Raw genomic sequence first — 20,192 nt, 5'->3', positions numbered from 1 at the left:
TGGCTGGGTCTGCCAGTGGCTGGGCCTGCCAGACTGTTCCCTCCTCTGCGTCACAACCCTTTTAGTGAACATGTTCTATGGAGAGAGAGAGACTACATCTCTAGAGGAGTCTTGAGAAAACTCTTAGATATAGTTCTCTGGAGGAAATGTCACTGATGTCCCACCAGAATGTGCCTGCAGAGAACTGGCATGAAGTGGCTGGCTGGCTGTCTGTGTGGCTGTCTGTGTGGCTGGCTGTGTGGCTGTGTGTGTGTGTGTGTCTGTTCCCCACTCCACCCTGTCTAGAGGCGAAGATAGCGGCTGTTTGATGCTGATGTGAGCTGTCAGTGTACAGAGGCAGTCGCCTGCTCCCCCACATGCCTGAACTGAACTCAACTGTCCCAGAGCTGTCCCTGGGCTGAACACCCATTGACCCCAGAACAGAGGTGTCCCTGGGCTGAACACCCATTGACCCCAGAACAGAGCTGTCCCTGGGCTGAACACCCATTGACCCCAGAACAGAGCTGTCCCTGGGCTGAACACCCATTGACCCCAGAACAGAGCTGTCCCTGGGCTGAACACCCATTGACCCCAGAACAGAGCTGTCCATGGGCTGGACACCCATTGACCCCAGAACAGAGCTGTCCCTGGGCTGAACACCCATTGACCCCAGAACAGAGCTGTCCCTGGGCTGAACACCCATTGACCCCAGAACAGAGCTGTCCCTGGGCTGAACACCCATTGACCCCAGAACAGAGCTGTCCCTGGGCTGAACACCCATTGACCCCAGAACAGAGCTGTCCCTGGGCTGAACACCCATTGACCCCAGAACAGAGCTGTCCCTGGGCTGATACACCCAGCTGTCCTGTTACTTGACCCCAGAACAGAGCTGTCCATGGGCTGAACACCCATGATAGACTCCTGTGACCCCAGAACAGAGCTGTCCCTGGGCTGAACACCCATTGACCCCAGAACAGAGCTGTCCCTGGGCTGAACACCCATTGACCCCAGAACAGAGCTGTCACTGGGCTGAACACCCATTGACCCCAGAACAGAGCTGTCCATGGGCTGGACACCCATTGACCCCAGAACAGAGCTGTCCCTGGGCTGGACACCCATTGACCCCAGAACAGAGCTGTCCATTGGCTATTTTGCACATCAATATTTCTACTTGCACATCATCATCTGCACATCCAGTATTCATCTGCTAAATTGTAATTACTTTGCTACTATTGGCCTATTTATTGCCTTACCACCTCATGCCATTTGCACACACTGTATATAGACTTTCTTTATTCTATTGTGTTATTGACAGTATGTTTGTTTACTCCATGTGTAACTCTGTGTTGTTGTTGTTTGTGTCGCACTGCTTTGCTTTATCTTGGCCAGGTCACAGCTCCTGTTAAATGAGAACTTGTTTACACTCCTGTTACTGATAGACTCCTGTTACTGATAGACTCCCTGATAGTTACTGATAGACTCCTGTTACACTGATAGACTTTACTGACTGATAGACTCCTGTTACTGATACTGATAGACTCCTGTTACTGATAGACTCCTGTTACTGATAGACTCCTGTTACTGATAGACTCCTGATGACTCTGTTACTGATAGGCTCTGTTACTGTCTGTTACTGATAGACTCCTGTCACTGATAGACTCCTGTTACTGATAGACTCCTGTCTGTTACTGATAGACTGTTACTGATAGACTCTGTTACTGTTACTGATAGACTCCTGTTACTGATAGACTCCTGTTACTGATAGACTCCTGTTACTGATAGACTCCTGTTACTGATAGACTCCTGTTACTGATAGACTCCTGTTACTGATAGACTCCTGTTACTGATAGACTCCTGTTACTGATAGACTCTGATAGACTCCTGTTACTGATAGACTCCTGTTACTGATAGACGCCTGTTACTGATAGACTCCTGTTACTGATAGACTGTTACTGATAGACTCCTGTTACTGATAGACTCCTGTTACTGATAGACTCCTGTTACTGATAGACTCCTGTTACTCTGTTACTGATAGACTCCTGTTACTGATAGACTCCTGTTACTGATAGACTCCTGTTACTGATAGACTCCTGTTACTGATAGACTCCTGTTACTGATAGACTCCTGTTACTGATAGACTCCTGTTACTGATAGACTCCTGTTACTGATAGACTCCTGTTACTGATAGACTCCTGTTACTGATAGACTCCTGTTACTGATAGACTCCTGTTACTGATAGACTCCTGTTACTGATAGACTCCTGTTACTGATAGACTCCTGTTACTGATAGACTCCTGTTACTGATAGACTCCTGTTACTGATAGACTCCTGTTACTGATAGACTCCTGTTACTGATAGACTGTTACTGATAGACTCCTGTTACTGATAGACTCCTGCTACTGATAGACTCCTGTTACCTGTTACTGATAGACTCCTGTTACTGATAGACTCCTGTTACTGATAGACTCCTGTTACTGATAGACTCCTGTTACTGATAGATAGACTCCTGTTACTGATAGACTCCTGTTACTGATAGACTCCTGTTACTGATAGACTCCTGTTACCTGTTACTGATAGACTCCTGTTACTGATAGATAGACTCCTGTTACTGATAGACTCCTGTTACTGATAGACTCCTGTTACTGTTACTGATAGACTCCTGTTACCTGTTACTGATAGACTACTGTTACTGATAGACTGTTACCTGTTACTGATAGACTCTGTTACTGATAGACTCCTGTTACTGATAGACTACCTGTTACTGATAGACTCCTGTTACTGATAGACTCCTGTTACTGATAGACTCCTGTTACTGATAGACTGTTACCTGTTACTGATAGACTCCTGTTACTGATAGACTCTGTTACTGTTACTGATAGACTCCTGTTACTGATAGACTCTGTTACTGATAGTTACTGATAGACTCCTGTTACTGATAGACTCCTGTTACTGATAGACTCCTGTTACTGATAGACTCCTGTTACTGATAGACTCCTGTTACTGATAGACTCCTGTTACTGATAGACTCCTGTTACTGATAGACTCCTGTTACTGATAGACTGTTACTGATAGACTCCTGTTACTGATAGACTCCTGTTACTGATAGACTCCTGTTACTGATAGACTCCTGTTACTGATAGACTCCTGTTACTGATAGACTCCTGTTACTGATAGACTCCTGTTACTGATAGACTCCTGTTACTGATAGACTCCTGTTACTGATAGACTCCTGTTACTGATAGACTCCTGTTACTGATAGACTCCTGTTACCTGTTACTGATAGACTCCTGTTACTGATAGACTACCTGTTACTGATAGACTCCTGTTACTGATAGATACTACTGATAGTTACTGATAGTTACTGATAGACTCCTGTTACTGATAGACTCCTGTTACTGATAGACTCCTGTTACTGATAGACTCCTGTTACTGATAGACTCCTGTTACTGATAGACTACTGATAGACTCCTGTTACTGATAGACTCCTGTTACTGATAGACTAGACTCCTGTTACTGATAGACTCCTGTTACTGATAGACTCCTGTTACTGATAGACTCCTGTTACTGATAGACTCCTGTTACTGATAGACTCCTGTTACTGATAGACTCCTGTTACTGATAGACTCCTGTTACTGATAGACTCCTGTTACTGATAGACTCCTGTTACTGATAGACTGTTACTGAGACTCCTGTTACTGATAGACTCCTGTTACTGATAGACTCCTGTTACTGATAGACTCTCCTGTTACTGTTACTGATAGACTCCTGTTACTGATAGACTCCTGTTACTGATAGACTCCTGTTACTGATAGACTCCTGTTACTGATAGACTCCTGTTACTGATAGACTCCTGTTACTGATAGACTCCTGTTACTGATAGACTCCTGTTACTGATAGACTCCTGTTACTGATAGACTCCTGTTACTGATAGACTCCTGTTACTGATAGACTCCTGTTACTGATAGACTCCTGTTACCTGTTACTGACTCCTGTTACTGATAGACTCCTGTTACTGAGGCTCCTGTTACTGATAGACTCCTGTTACTGATAGACTCCTGTTACTGATAGACTCCTGTTACTGATAGACTCCTGTTACTTACTGATAGACTCCTGTTACTGATAGACTCCTGTTACTGATAGACTCCTGTTACTGATAGACTCCTGTTACTGATAGACTCCTGTTACTGATAGACTCCTGTTACTGATAGACTCCTGTTACTGATAGACTCCTGTTACTGATAGACTCCTGTTACTGATACTGATACCGACTGTTACTGATAGACTCCTGACTGTTACTGATAGACTCCTGTTACTGATAGACTCCTGTTACTGATAGACTCCTGTTACTGATAGACTCCTGTTACTGATAGACTACCTGTTACTGATAGACTCCTGTTACTGATAGACTCCTGTTACTGATAGACTCCTGTTACTGATAGACTCCTGTTACTGATAGACTACCTGTTACTGATAGACTCCTGTTACTGATAGACTCCTGTTACTGATAGACTCCTGTTACTGATAGACTCCTGTTACTGATAGACTACCTGTTACTGATAGACTCCTGTTACTGATAGACTCCTGTTACTGATAGACTCCTGTTACTGATAGACTCCTGTTACTGATAGACTCCTGTTACTGATAGACTCCTGTTACTGATAGACTCCTGTTACTGATAGACTCCTGTTACTGATAGACTACCTGTTACTGATAGACTCCTGTTACTGATAGACTCCTGTTACTGATAGACTCCTGTTACTGATAGACTGTTACTGATAGACTCCTGTTACTGATAGACTCCTGTTACTGATAGACTGTTACCTGTTACTGATAGACTCCTGTAGACTCCTGTTACTGATAGACTCCTGTTACTGATAGACTCCTGTTACTGATAGACTCCTGTTACTGATAGACTCCTGTTACTGATAGACTCCTGTTACTGATAGACTCCTGTTACTGATAGACTCCTGTTACTGATAGACTCCTCTGATAGACTCCTGTTACTGATAGACTCCTGTTACTGATAGACTCCTGTTACTGATAGACTCCTGTTACTGATAGACTCCTGTTACTGATAGACTCCTGTTACTGATAGACTCCTGTTACTGATAGACTCCTGTTACTGATCCTGTTACTGATAGACTCTGTTACTGTTACTGATAGACTCCTGTTACTGATAGACTCCTGTTACTGATAGACTCCTGTTACTGATAGACTCCTGTTACTGATAGACTCCTGTTACTGATAGACTCCTGTTACTGATAGACTCCTGTTACTGATAGACTCCTGTTACTGATAGATAGACTCCTGTTACTGATAGACTCCTGTTACTGATAGACTCCTGTTACTGATAGACTCCTGTTACTGATAGACTCCTGTTACTGATAGACTCCTGTTACTGATAGACTCCTGTTACTGATAGACTCCTGTTACTGATACTGATAGACTACTAGACTCCTGTTACTGATAGACTCCTGTTACTGATAGACTCCTGTTACTGATGACTGTTAGACTCCTGTTACCTGTTACTGATAGACTCCTGTTACTGATAGACTCCTGCTACTGATAGACTCCTGTTACTGATAGACTCCTGTTACTGATAGACTCCTGTTACTGATAGACTGTTACTGTTACTGATAGACTCCTGTTACTGATAGACTCCTGTTACTGATAGACTCCTGTTACTGATACTCCTGTTACTGATAGACTCCTGTTACTGATAGACTCCTGTTACTGATAGACTCCTGTTACTGATAGACTCCTGTTACTGATAGACTCCTGTTACTGATAGACTCCTGTTACTGATAGACTCCTGTTACTGATAGACTCCATCCACTGATAGACTGTTACTGATAGGCTCCTGTTACTGATAGACTCCTGTTACTGATAGACTCCTGTTACTGATAGACTCCTGTTACTGATAGACTCCTGTTACTGATAGACTCCTGTTACTGATAGACTCCTGTTACTGATTCCTGTTACTGATAGACTCCTGTTACTGATAGACTCCTGTTACTGATAGACTCCTGTTACTGATAGACTCCTGTTACTGATAGACTCCTGTTACTGATAGACTCCTGTTACTGATAGACTGTTACTGATAGACTGTTACTGATAGACTCCTGTTACTGATAGACTCCTGTTACTGATAGACTCCTGTTACTGATAGACTCCTGTTACTGATAGACTGTTACTGATCCTGTTACTGATAGACTCCTGTTACTGATAGACTCCTGTTACTGATAGATAGATAGACTCCTGTTACTGATAGACTCCTGTTACTGATAGACTCCTGTTACTGATAGACTCCTGTTACTGATAGACTACTGATAGACTGTTACTGATAGACTCCTGTTACTGATAGACTCCTGTTACTGATAGACTCCTGTTACTGATAGACTCCTGTTACTGATAGACTCCTGTTACTGATAGACTCCTGTTACTGATAGACTCCTGTTACTGATAGACTCCTGTTACTGATAGACTGTTACCTGTTACTGATAGACTCCTGTTACTGATAGACTCCTGTTACTGATAGACTCCTGTTACTGATAGACTCCTGTTACTGATAGACTCCTGTTACTGATAGACTGTTACTGATAGACTGTTACTGATAGACTCCTGTTACTGATAGACTCCTGTTACTGATAGACTCCTGTTACTGATAGACTCTGTTACTGTTACTGATAGACTGTTACTGATACTCCTGTTACTGATAGACTCCTGTTACTGATAGACTGTTACTGATAGACTGTTACTGATAGACTCCTGTTACTGATACTGATAGACTCCTGTTACTGATAGACTCCTGTTACTGATTACTGTTACTGATAGACTCCTGTTACTGATAGACTCCTGTTACTGATAGACTCCTGTTACTGATAGACTCCTGTTACTGATAGACTCCTGTTACTGATAGACTCCTGTTACTGTTAGACTCCTGTTACTGATAGACTCCTGTTACTGATAGACTCCTGTTACTGATAGACTCCTGTTACTGATAGACTCCTGTTACTGATAGACTCCTGTTACTGATAGACTCCTGTTACTGATAGACTCCTGTTACTGATAGACTCCTGTTACTGATAGACTCCTGTTACTGATAGACTCCTGTTACTGATAGACTCCTGTTACTGATAGACTCCTGTTACTGATAGACTCCTGTTACTGATAGACTCCTGTTACTGATAGACTCCTGTTACTGATAGACTCCTGTTACTGATAGACTCCTGTTACTGATAGACTGTTACTGATAGACTCCTGTTACTGATAGACTCCTGTTACTGATAGACTCCTGTTACTGATAGACTCCTGTTACTGATAGACTCCTGTTACTGATAGACTCCTGTTACTGATAGACTCCTGTTACTGATAGACTCCTGTTACTGATAGACTCCTGTTACTGATAGACTCCTGTTACTGATAGACTCCTGTTACTGATAGACTCCTGTTACTGATAGACTCCTGTTACCTGTTACTGATAGACTCCTGTTACTGATACTCCTGTTACTGATAGACTCCTGTTACTGATAGACTCCTGTTACTGATAGACTCCTGTTACTGATAGACTCCTGTTACTGATAGACTCCTGCTACTGATAGACTCCTGTTACTGATAGACTGTTACTGATAGACTCCTGTTACTGATAGACTGTTACTGATAGACTCCTGTTACTGATAGACTCCTGTTACTGATAGACTCCTGTTACTGATAGACTCCTGTTACTGATAGACTCCTGTTACTGATAGACTCCTGTTACTGATAGACTCCTGTTACTGATAGACTCCTGTTACTGATAGACTCCTGTTACTGATAGACTGTTACTGATAGACTCCTGTTACTGATAGACTCCTGTTACTGATAGACTCCTGTTACTGATAGACTCCTGTTACTGATAGACTCCTGTTACTGATAGACTCCTGTTACTGATAGACTCCTGTTACTGATAGACTCCTGTTACTGATAGACTACCTGTTACTGATAGACTCCTGTTACTGATAGACTCCTGTTACTGATAGACTCCTGTTACTGATAGACTCCTGTTACTGATAGACTCCTGTTACTGATAGACTCCTGTTACTGATAGACTCCTGTTACTGATAGACTCCTGTTACTGATAGACTCCTGTTACTGATAGACTCCTGTTACTGATAGACTCCTGTTACTGATAGACTCCTGTTACTGATAGACTCCTGTTACTGATAGACTCCTGTTACTGATAGACTGTTACTGATAGACTCCTGTTACTGATAGACTCCTGTTACTGATAGACTCCTGTTACTGATAGACTCCTGTTACTGATAGACTCCTGTTACTGATAGACTCCTGTTACTGATAGACTACTGTTACTGATAGACTCCTGTTACTGATAGACTCCTGTTACTGATAGACTCCTGTTACTGATAGACTCCTGTTACTGATAGACTCCTGTTACTGATAGACTCCTGTTACTGATAGACTCCTGTTACTGATAGACTCCTGTTACTGATAGACTGTTACTGATAGACTCCTGTTACTGATAGACTCCTGTTACTGATAGACTCCTGTTACTGATAGACTCCTGTTACTGATAGACTCCTGTTACTGATAGACTCCTGTTACTGATAGACTCCTGTTACTGATAGACTCCTGTTACTGATAGACTCCTGTTACTGATAGACTCCTGTTACTGATAGACTCCTGTTACTGATAGACTCCTGTTACTGATAGACTGTTACTGATAGACTCCTGTTACTGATAGACTCCTGTTACTGATAGACTCCTGTTACTGATAGACTCCTGTTACTGATAGACTCCTGTTACTGATAGACTCCTGTTACTGATAGACTCCTGTTACTGATAGACTGTTACTGATAGACTCCTGTTACTGATAGACTCCTGTTACTGATAGACTGTTACTGATAGACTCCTGTTACTGATAGACTGTTACTGATAGACTCCTGTTACTGATAGACTCCTGTTACTGATAGACTCCTGTTACTGATAGACTCCTGTTACTGATAGACTCCTGTTACTGATAGACTCCTGTTACTGATAGACTCCTGTTACTGATAGACTGTTACTGATAGACTGTTACTGATAGACTCCTGTTACTGATAGACTCCTGTTACTGATAGACTCCTGTTACTGATAGACTCCTGTTACTGATAGACTCCTGTTACTGATAGACTGTTACTGATAGACTCCTGTTACTGATAGACTCCTGTTACTGATAGACTCCTGTTACTGATAGACTCCTGTTACTGATAGACTGTTACTGATAGACTGTTACTGATAGACTCCTGTTACTGATAGACTCCTGTTACTGATAGACTCCTGTTACTGATAGACTGTTACTGATAGACTCCTGTTACTGATAGACTCCTGTTACTGATAGACTCCTGTTACTGATAGACTCCTGTTACTGATAGACTCCTGTTACTGATAGACTCCTGTTACTGATAGACTCCTGTTACTGATAGACTGTTACTGATAGACTCCTGTTACTGATAGGCTCCTGTTACTGATGATAGACTCCTGTTACTGATAGACTGTTACTGATAGACTCCTGTTACTGATAGACTGTTACTGTTACTGATAGACTCCTGTTACTGATAGACTCCTGTTACTCCTGTTACTGATAGACTCCTGTTACTGATAGACTCCTGTTACTGATAGACTCCTGTTACTGATAGACTGTTACTGATAGACTGTTACTGATAGACTCCTGTTACTGATAGACTCCTGTTACTGATAGACTCCTGTTACTGATAGACTGTTACTGATAGACTCCTGTTACTGATAGACTCCTGTTACTGATAGACTCCTGTTACTGATAGACTCCTGTTACTGATAGACTCCTGTTACTGATAGACTCCTGTTACTGATAGACTGTTACTGATAGACTCCTGTTACTGATAGACTCCTGTTACTGATAGACTCCTGTTACTGATAGACTGTTACTGATAGACTCCTGTTACTGATAGACTCCTGTTACTGATAGACTCCTGTTACTGATAGACTCCTGTTACTGATAGACTCCTGTTACTGATAGACTCCTGTTACTGATAGACTCCTGTTACTGATAGACTCCTGTTACTGATAGACTCCTGTTACTGATAGACTCCTGTTACTGATAGACTCCTGTTACTGATAGACTCCTGTTACTGATAGACTCCTGTTACTGATAGACTCCTGTTACTGATAGACTCCTGTTACTGATAGACTCCTGTTACTGATAGACTCCTGTTACTGACTGATAGACTCCTGTTACTGATAGACTCCTGTTACTGATAGACTCCTGTTACTGATAGACTCCTGTTACTGATAGACTCCTGTTACTGATAGACTCCTGTTACTGATAGACTCCTGTTACTGATAGACTGTTACTGATAGACTCCTGTTACTGATAGACTCCTGTTACTGATAGACTCCTGTTACTGATAGACTCCTGTTACTGATAGACTCCTGTTACTGATAGACTCCTGTTACTGATAGACTCCTGTTACTGATAGACTCCTGTTACTGATAGACTCCTGTTACTGATAGACTCCTGTTACTGATAGACTCCTGTTACTGATAGACTCCTGTTACTGATAGACTCCTGTTACTGATAGACTCCTGTTACTGATAGACTCCTGTTACTGATAGACTCCTGTTACTGATAGGCTCCTGTTACTGATAGACTCCTGTTACTGATAGACTCCTGTTACTGATAGACTCCTGTTACTGATAGGCTCCTGTTACTGATAGACTCCTGTTACTGATAGACTCCTGTTACTGATAGACTCCTGTTACTGATAGACTCCTGTTACTGATAGACTCCTGTTACTGATAGACTCCTGTTACTGATAGACTCCTGTTACTGATAGACTGTTACTGATAGACTCCTGTTACTGATAGACTCCTGTTACTGATAGACTCCTGTTACTGATAGACTCCTGTTACTGATAGACTCCTGTTACTGATAGACTCCTGTTACTGATAGACTCCTGTTACTGATAGACTCCTGTTACTGATAGACTCCTGTTACTGATAGACTCCTGTTACTGATAGACTCCTGTTACTGATAGACTCCTGTTACTGATAGACTACTGTTACTGATAGACTGTTACTGATAGACTCCTGTTACTGTTACTGTTAGATAGACTCCTGTTACTGATAGACTCCTGTTACTGATAGACTCCTGTTACTGATAGACTCCTGTTACTGATAGACTCCTGTTACTGATAGACTCCTGTTACTGATAGACTCCTGTTACTGATAGACTCCTGTTACTGATAGACTCCTGTTACTGATAGACTCCTGTTACTGATAGACTCCTGTTACTGATAGACTGTTACTGATAGACTCCTGTTACTGATAGACTCCTGTTACTGATAGACTGTTACTGATAGACTCCTGTTACTGATAGACTCCTGTTACTGATAGGCTCCTGTTACTGATAGACTCCTGTTACTGATAGACTCCTGTTACTGATAGACTTACTGTTACTGATAGACTCCTGTTACTGATAGGCTCCTGTTACTGATAGACTCCTGTTAGATACTCCTGTTACTGATAGACTCCTGTTACTGATAGACTCCTGTTACTGATAGACTCCTGTTACTGATAGACTCCTGTTACTGATAGACTCCTGTTACTGATAGACTCCTGTTACTGATAGACTCCTGTTACTGATAGACTCCTGTTACTGATAGACTGTTACTGATAGACTCCTGTTACTGATAGACTCCTGTTACTGATAGACTCCTGTTACTGATAGACTGTTACTGATAGACTCCTGTTACTGATAGACTGTTACTGATAGACTCCTGTTACTGATAGACTCCTGTTACTGATAGACTCCTGTTACTGATAGACTGTTACTGATAGACTGTTACTGATAGACTGTTACTGATAGACTCCTGTTACTGATAGACTCCTGTTACTGATAGACTCCTGTTACTGATAGACTCCTGTTACTGATAGACTCCTGTTACTGATAGACTCCTGTTACTGATAGACTCCTGTTACTGATAGACTCCTGTTACTGATAGACTCCTGTTACTGATAGACTCCTGTTACTGATAGACTCCTGTTACTGATAGACTCCTGTTACTGATAGACTCCTGTTACTGATAGACTCCTGTTACTGATAGACTCCTGTTACTGATAGACTCTGTTACTGATGATAGATAGACTCTGTTACTGATAGACTCCTGTTACTGATAGACTCCTGTTACTGATAGACTCCTGTTACTGATAGACTCCTGTTACTGATAGACTCCTGTTACTGATAGACTCCTGTTACTGATAGACTCCTGTTACTGACTGTTACTTACTAGACTCCTGTTACTGATAGACTCCTGTTACTGATAGACTCCTGTTACTGATCCTGTTACTGATAGACTCCTGTTACTGATAGACTCCTGTTACTGATAGACTCCTGTTACTGATAGACTCCTGTTACTGATAGACTCCTGTTACTGATAGACTCCTGTTACTGATAGACTCCTGTTACTGATAGACTCCTGTTACTGATAGACTCCTGTTACTGATAGACTCCTGTTACTGATAGACTCCTGTTACTGATAGACTCCTGTTACTGATAGACTCCTGTTACTGATAGACTCCTGTTACTGATAGACTCCTGTTACTGATAGACTCCTGTTACTGATAGACTCCTGTTACTGATAGACTCCTGTTACTGATAGACTCCTGTTACTGATAGACTGTTACTGATATCCTGTTACTGATAGGCTCCTGTTACTGATAGACCCTTACTGATATACAGTACAATGTTCACTGATAGGCCTGATGTGACTTGTTGTTGTTACTGATAGGTTACACTCTGTTCCTGTAACAATGTTACTGGCTGTTACTGATAGATTACTGATAGACTGTTACTGATAGACTCCTGTTACTGATAGCTTAGATGACACACTGATAGATGTTACTGATAGACTCCTGTTACTGATAGACTCCTGTTACTGATAGACTGTTACTGATAGACTGTTACTGATAGACTCCTGTTACTGATAGACTGTTACTGATAGACTGTTACTGATAGACTCCTGTTACTGATAGACTCCTGTCACTGATAGACTCCTGTTACTGATAGACTCCTGTTACTGATAGACTCCTGTTACTGATAGACTCCTGTTACTGATAGACTCCTGTTACTGATAGACTCCTGTTACTGATAGACTCCCTGTTACTGATAGACTCCTGTTACCTCCTGTTACTGATAGACCCTGTTACTGATAGACTGTTACTGATAGACTGTTACCTCCTGTTACTGATAGACTCCTGTTACTGATAGACTCCTGTTACTGATAGACTCCTGTTACTGATAGACTCCTGTTACTGATAGACTCCTGTTACTGATAGACTCCTGTTACTGATAGACTCCTGTTACTGATAGACTCCTGTTACTGATAGACTCCTGTTACTGATAGACCCTGTTACTGATAGACTGTTCCATCCACTGATAGCTCCCTACCCTCCTGTTACTGATAGACTCCTGTTACTGATAGACTCCTGTTACTGATAGACCCATCCACTGATCTCCTGTTACCCTACTGATCGCTCCTGTTACCTCCTGTTACTGATCTCTTGTTCTGAAAGCACTCCTGTTCCTGTAGACCCTGTTACTGATAGACTTATGTTACTGATAGACTCCCTAGATAGACTCCCTCCCTTCCCTCTCATCTGACAGCTCTGTTACCTCCCCTCCCTTCCCTCTCTCCTGCTCCCTGTTCCCTCCCTTCCCTCTCTCGCTGTTACTCCCTCCCTTCCCTCTCTCGCTCCCCTCCCTCCCTTCCCTCTCTCGCTCCCTCCCTCCCTTAGACCCTTACTCCCTCCCTCCCTTCCCTCTCTCGCTCTCCTCCCTAGACCCTTCCCTCTCTCGCTCCCTCGTTCCCTTCCCTCTCCTCGCTCGCTCCCTCCCTCTCTCGCTCCCTCCCTCCCTTCCCTCTCTCGCTCCCTCCCTCCCTTCCCTCTCTCGCTCCCTCCCTCCCTCCCTCCCTTCCCTCTCTCGCTCCCTCCCTCCCTTCCCTCTCTCGCTCCCTCCCTCCCTTCCCTCTCTCGCTCCCTCCCTCCCTCCCTTCCCTCTCTCGCTCCCTCCCTCCCTTCCCTCCTCTCGCTCCCTCCCTCCCCCTCCCTTCCCCTCGCTCCCTCCCTCCCTCCCTTCCCTCTCTCTCCCTCCCTCCCTCCCTCCCTCCCTTCCCTCTCTCGCTCCCTCCCTCCCTTCCCTCTCTCGCTCCCTCCCCCTCTCTCCCTCCCTCCTCCCTCGCTCCCTCCCTCTCTCGCTCCCTCCCTCTCTCGCTCCCCTCCCTCTCTCTCGCTCCCCTTCCCTCTCTCGCTCCCTCCCTCCCTCTCGCCCCTCCCTCCCTCCCTCTCGCTCCCCCTCCCTCTCTCGCTCCCCTCCCTTCCCTCTCCTCTCCCTCGCTCCCCTTCCCTCTCTCGCTCCCTCCCTCCCCTCCCTCTCGCTCCCTCCCTCCCTCTCTCGCTCCCCTCCCTCCCTCCCTCCCTTGCTCCCTCCCTCCCTCTCTTGCTCCCTCCCTCCCTCTCTTGCTCCCTCCCTCCCTTCTCTCCTCCTGCTCCCTCCCTCCCTCTCTTGCTCCCTCCCCTCCCTTCCCTCTCTGCTCCCTCCCTCGCTCCCTTCCCTCTCTTGCTCCCTCCCTCCCTCTCTTGCTCCCTCCCTCCCTCCCTCCCTCTCTCGCTCCCTCCCCTCCCTCTCTCGCTCCCTCCCCTCCCTCTCTCGCTCCCTTCCCTCTCTCGCTCCCTTCCCTCTCTCGCTCCCTTCCCTCTCTCGCTCCCTTCCCTCTCTCGCTCCCTTCCTCTCTCGCTCCCTTCCCTCTCTCGCTCCCTTCCCTCTCTCGCTCCCTTCCCTCTCTCGCTCCCTCCCTTCCCTCCCTCCCTCCCTTCCCTCTCTCGCTCGCTCCCTCCCTTCCCTCTCTCGCTCCCTTCCCTCTCTCGCTCCCTTCCCTCTCTCGCTCCCTCCCTCTCTCGCTCGCTTCCCTCTCTCGCTCCCCTCCCTCTCTCGCTCCCTTCCCTCTCTCGCTCCCTTCCCTCTCTCGCTCCCTTCCCTCTCTCGCTCCCCTCCCTCTCTCGCTCTCCCTCCCTCTCGCTCCCTCCCCTCCCTCTCTCGCTCCCTTCCCTCTCCCTCCGCTCCCTTCCCTCTCTCGCTCCCTTCCCTCTCTCGCTCCCCCTCCCTTCCCTCTCCCTCCCTCCCTCCCTCCCTCGCTCCCCCTTCCCTCTCTCGCTCCCCCGCACCCTCCCTCCCTCTCGCTCCCTCCCTCCCTTCCCTCTCTCGCTCCCTCCCTCCCCCTTCCCTCCCTCCCTCCCTCCCTCCCTTCCCTCCCTTCCCTCTCTCGCTCCCTCCCTTCCCTCTCTCGCTCCCTCCATCCCTCCCCTCTCGCTCCCTTCCCTCCCTCCCTCTCTCGCTCCCTTCCCTCCCTCCCTCTCCGCTCCCTCGCTCCCTCCCTCCCTCCTCTCGCTCGCTCCCTTCCCTCCCTCCCTCCCCTCCCTCCCTCCCTCCCCCCTCCCTCTCTCGCTCCCCTCCCTCTCTCGCTCCCCTCTCTCCCTCCCTCCCTCCCTCCCTCCCTCCCTCCCTTGCTCCCTCCCTCCCTCTCTTGCTCCCTCCCTCCCTCTCTTGCTCCCTCCCTCCCTCTCTTGCTCCCTCCCTCCCTCTCTTGCTCCCCTCGCTCCCCTCCCTCCCTCTCTCGCTCACTCCCTCTCTCGCTCCCCTCCCTCCCTCTCTTGCTCCCTTCCCTCCCTCCCTCCCTCCCTCCCTCCCTCCCCGGGCGCTGTGACCTAGATACTAGCTGCAGTCGCTCCTAAAATCTGTCCCGCTCTTTGAGTCGCCGGTTTGGTTCAGGTCCGTGTACCCTGCCAGGACAGATGTGCTGCAGTCATCGGGACAAAGAAAAGCTGACTAGAGTGACCCAGGTTTTATTTTAAGCTGCAGCACAGTATGCTGGGAAACCAAACAGACACTGTCAATGCGAAGGCAATGGCAGGGCAGAGTCAAACACATCAGTAATCCTTTTAAGTTGCACATCTGTGCAGGATAAATTGAACATGTCTTTTTGAAGAGGAAGTGACTTGTCAGAGAGCGAGAACAGGACAGCAAGTTGATTGATGTGGTGGATGGTTGGGATTAGGACCAAGCCTAAGGGCTCTTTAAAGGGGTTTTAGTGGTAGTCTTGGCTAGCTCTGTCTTTGCTGTGTGTTATGCCCTGTAGCCTTCCCCTGTAGCCCTGCCCTGTAGCCTTCCATAGCCCTGCCCTGTAGCCCTGCCCTGTAGCCTTCCATAGCCCTTCCCTGTAGCCTTCCATAGCCCTTCCCTGTAGCCTTCCATAGCCCTGCCCTGTAGCCTTCCATAGCCCTGCCCTGTAGCCTTCCATAGCCCTGCCCTGTAGCCTTCCGTAGCCCTGCCCTGTAGCCTTCCATAGCCCTGCCCTGTATCCTTCTCGGACATTGTTGGGACATGCCAACCATAATTGAAAGCAGAAAATGTAATTGGTTTGAATCCATCAAGCCGTCACTTCTAATTAGTATTTGATCAGTAACATGGTTTAGGGAGGCTTTTCAAGACCACCATGGATGGAGCTGAATAAGTTCCTCAGTATATACGTCACTGTGGGGACGACGTCATTGATGAAGCTGGTGACTGATGTGGTGTCCTCCTCAATGCCATCGGAGGAATCCCGGAACATATTCCAGTCTGTGATAGCAGAACAGTCCTGTAGTTTAGCATCTGCTTCCTCTGACTACTTTTTTATTAATTGAGTCACTGGTCCTTCCTGCTTGAATTTTGGCTTGTCAGCAGGAATCAGGAGGATAGAATTATGATCAGATTTGCCAAATGGAGGGCGAGGGAGAGGGATGAACTCATCTCTGTGTGTGGTGTAAAGGTGGTCTAGAGTTTTTTTTTTTTTTTCTCCCATTCTGGTTGCACATTTAACATGCTGATAGAAATTTGGTAAAACAGATGTAAGTTTCCCTGCATTAAAAAGTCCTCGGCTACGAGGAGCACCGCCTCTCGGTGAGCGTATTCGTGTTTGCTTATGGCGGAAGACAGCGCATTCCTCAGGGCGGCAGGTGGTTGTGGTGTTGGGCCAGTAACAAAAATTTTGCAAAATCGAATCCCAGAGCTGACAAGGTAGAAATCTGTTGTTCTGCCCCTGAACAGGCAGTTATAACCCACTGTTCCTAGGCTGTCATTGTAAATAAGAATTTGATCTTAACTGACTTTCCTAGTTAAATAAACATTTTTTAAATTGTTTATTCAATGCTGTGGTGGTATGTAAACAGCTACGAAAAATACAGATAAACTCTCTTGGTAGATATTGTGGTCTACAGCTTATCATGAGATACTCTACCTTGGGAGAGCAATAGCTCGAGACTTCCTTAGATAGTGTACCAGCTGTTATTTACAAAAATGCATTGTCCGCCGCTCCTTGTCTTACCAGACGCCACTGTGCTATCTAGCCGATAGTGTATAACCAGCCAGCTGTATGTTGATAATGTTGTCGTTCAGCCACGACTCCGTGAAGCATAAGATATATAAGATACAGTTTTGAATGTCCCGTTGGTAATTTAATCTTCCGCGTAGGTCACCTATTTTATTGTCCAAAGATTGCACGTTTGCTAGCAGAATGGAAGGGAGTGGGGGTTTATTCAATCGCCTACAAATTCTCAGAAGACAGCCCGCCCTCCGGGCCCTTTTTCTCCGCCTCCTCTTCACACAAATCACGGGGATCTGGGCCTGTTCCCGAGAAAGCAGTATACCATTCAGGCCCGTCAGACTCATTAAAGGGAAAAAAATATTCTGCCAGTCCGTGGTGAGTAATCGCAGTACTGATGTCCAGAAGTTATTTTTGGTCATAAGAGATGGTAGCGACAACCATTATGTACAAAATATTTAAATAAATAACAACGGAAATAAACAAACAAAAAACAAAAAACCTGCCTTCATCTCCGGCGCCATTTTACTATAGAAATGCATTGTCGGATCTAGGAGCATAAGCATTTCGCTACACTCTCAATAACATCTGCTAACGATGTGTTTGTGACCAATACGATTTGATTTGATGTACACATAAGAGTGACCATCCCACTAAAGGCACTAAGCAATGTCCACAGTAATACAGGAACAAAAACCACATCTACTAACATGGTTTCTTCAACTGGGAGAACAGTCACAATTTAGACTTCAAATCCTCCTGGTTTCTGCTGTGTGTCCTGTACTAGTTAGCTGTCTCAAGGAATGTCTGTTTTGACATGAGAGGATCCTCTGTTTGACAGCAAAACAGACCCAAAGTCTAATGCTGACTGGACCATACCTCTCTTCTTGTCTATTTGTTTCTCTCTCTCTCTCATCTGTGTCTATCATTCTATCTCTCTCTCTCTAGCCCTCTCTCTATTTCTCTCTCTTTCTCTTTCTCTCTCTTTCTCTTTCTCTCTCTCTTTCTCTCTTTCTCTCTCTCTCTTTCTCTCTTTCTCTCTCTCTTTCTCTTTCTCTCTCTCTTTCTCTTTCTCTCTTTCTCTATCTCTCTCTTTCTCTTTAGGTCTCCCTCTCTCTCTCTCTTTAGGTCTCTCTCTCTCGGTCTCTCTCCCTCATGTCTATCTCGTATGTCTCTCTCTCTCCCTCTCTCTCTCTCTTTAGGTCTCTCTCTCTTTAGGTCTCTCTCTCTTTGTCTCTCTCTCTTTAGGTCTCTCTCTCTTTATGTCTCTCTCTGTGTCTCTTATCAGTGTCTCTCTCAATTCAAGGGCTTTATTGGCATGGGAAACATGTGTTAACATTGCCAAAGCAAGTGAGGTAGATAATATATAAAGTGAATATATAAAGTGAAAAACAATACAAATTAACAGTAGACATCACACATACAGAAGTTTCAAAACAATAAAGACACTACAAATGTCATATATATATATATATACAGTGTTTTAACAATGTGCAAATGGTTAAAGGACACAAGATAAAATAAATAAGCATAAATATGGGTTGTATTTACAATGGTGTTTGTTCTTCACTGGTTGCCCTTTTCTCATGGCAACAGGTCACAAATCTTGCTGCTGTGATGGCACACTGTGGAATTTCACCCAGTAGATATGGGAGTTTTTCAAAATTGGATTTGTTTTCGAATTCTTTGTGGATCTGTGTAATCTGAGGGAAATATGTCTCTCTAATATGGTCATACATTGGGCAGGAGGTTAGGAAGTGCAGCTCAGTTTCCACCTCATTTTGTGGGCAGTGAGCACATAGCCTGTCTTCTCTTGAGAGCCATGTCTGCCTACGGCGGCCTTTCTCAATAGCAAGGCTATGCTCACTGAGTCTGTACATAGTCAAAGCTTTCCTTAATTTTGGGTCAGTCACAGTGGTCAGGTATTCTGCCGCTGTGTACTCTCTGTGTAGGGCCAAATAGCATTCTAGTTTGCTCTGTTTTTTTGTTAATTCTTTCTCTCTGTGTCTCTCTCTTATATGTCTCTCTCTGTCTCTCTCTGTCTCTCTCTCTTATCTGTCTCTCTCTTATCTGTCTCTCTCTTATCTGTCTCTGTGTCTCTCTCTTATCTGTCTCTCTCTTATCTGTCTCTCTCTGTGTATCTCTCTCATCTGTGTCTCTCTTATCTGTGTCTCTCTCTTATCTGTGTCTCTCTCTTATCTGTGTCTCTCTCTTATCTGTGTCTCTCTCTTATCTGTGTCTCTCTCTTATCTGTGTCTCTCTCTCATCTGTGTCTCTCTCTTATCTGTGTCTCTCTCTTATCTGTGTCTCTCTCTTATCTGTGTCTCTCTTATCTATCTGTATCTCTTATCTGTGTCTCTCTCTTATCTGTGTCAATTCAATTCAATTTTCAATTCAAGGGCTTTATTGGCATGGGAAACATGTGTTAACATTGCCAAAGCAAGTAAGGTAGATAATATATAAAGTGAAATAAACAATACAAATTAACAGTAGACATCACACATACAGAAGTTTCAAAACAATAAAGACATTACAAATGTCATATTATATATATATAATATATACACTATATATATATATATATATATATATATATATATATATATATATGTGTTTTAACAATGTACAAATGGTAAAGGACACAAGATAAAATAAATAAGCATAGATATGGGTTGTATTTACAATGGTGTGTGGGCAGTCTCTGTCTTATCTGTGTCTCTGTCTTATCTGTGTCTCTCTCTTATCTGTGTCTCTGTCTTATCTGTCTCTCTCTTATCTGTG

At 44.7% G+C, this 20,192-nt stretch overlaps 1 protein-coding gene across 2 annotated transcripts in view; it reads left to right on the top strand.

The window, feature by feature from the left end:
- Positions 1-20,192, top strand: part of LOC135524781 (calmodulin-regulated spectrin-associated protein 2-like) — a 125,694-nt gene that overhangs the window by 66,972 nt on the left and 38,530 nt on the right. The window lies entirely within an intron of this gene.

This window comes from Oncorhynchus masou, chromosome 31 (genome assembly GCF_036934945.1).
Source record: "Oncorhynchus masou masou isolate Uvic2021 chromosome 31, UVic_Omas_1.1, whole genome shotgun sequence".
NCBI lineage: Eukaryota > Metazoa > Chordata > Actinopteri > Salmoniformes > Salmonidae > Oncorhynchus > Oncorhynchus masou.
The sequence above is the reverse complement of the archived record's forward strand: the minus strand, read 5'-3'. Positions and strand labels throughout refer to the sequence as shown.